Here is a 689-nt window from a genome sequence, read left to right as displayed (position 1 = left end):
TCTCCCCCCCCCCTGCATGAATCTCAGCATTAACATACCTCCCAGTTTAACCACTACACCTACTGAGGCACAACACGAATTATCGCTCCCCTCACGCCACCCTCCCCAGGCCCTGCAACTATTGCAACAGCAGCAGAGTGATGCAGCAACGTCAAAGCAAACTCGCGACCCTGTAGACGCAAGCAAACAACGCATTCCTCCGCAGCCAAATGCCAACACCTCCCTTCACTACCCCACCCTTGTTAACAACAGACAACCTTATGACTAAATGACGCCAACTCAATCACGTGAGAAACGGCAAGAAAAGGAGGTCCAATAACAGAAGAGAAAACGATACAAGAGAAGACACAACTGCACCAACCATCAGTAGAGAGATGAAAAGTATTATCACAATCTCCGTCCCCCCCAGTCGAGTATAGGAACGTATTGCATGCTCTTCCAGAAGGGAATGTTTGCCAGCGCTATCGCGGTTGCGTACATTATCGCAGGAACTCTATGAACTATACAAGCTTTTGCAGTCGTGTATTTCAGTGCATAAAATGCAGTTAAATCAAAGTAAGATTTCACAGACGATATTGCAGTATATTCTTTACACTACAAAAATTTCATTTTCAATTAAAACTTCCCAACTGAGGGCTTGTAGCAGTAACGCTAGACAAGCAGAGGGAGAGGATCTGAAGCAGCGATAA

Source organism: Penaeus monodon, chromosome 15, assembly GCF_015228065.2.
Source record: "Penaeus monodon isolate SGIC_2016 chromosome 15, NSTDA_Pmon_1, whole genome shotgun sequence".
Lineage (NCBI taxonomy): Eukaryota > Metazoa > Arthropoda > Malacostraca > Decapoda > Penaeidae > Penaeus > Penaeus monodon.
The sequence above is the reverse complement of the archived record's forward strand: the minus strand, read 5'-3'. Positions refer to the sequence as shown.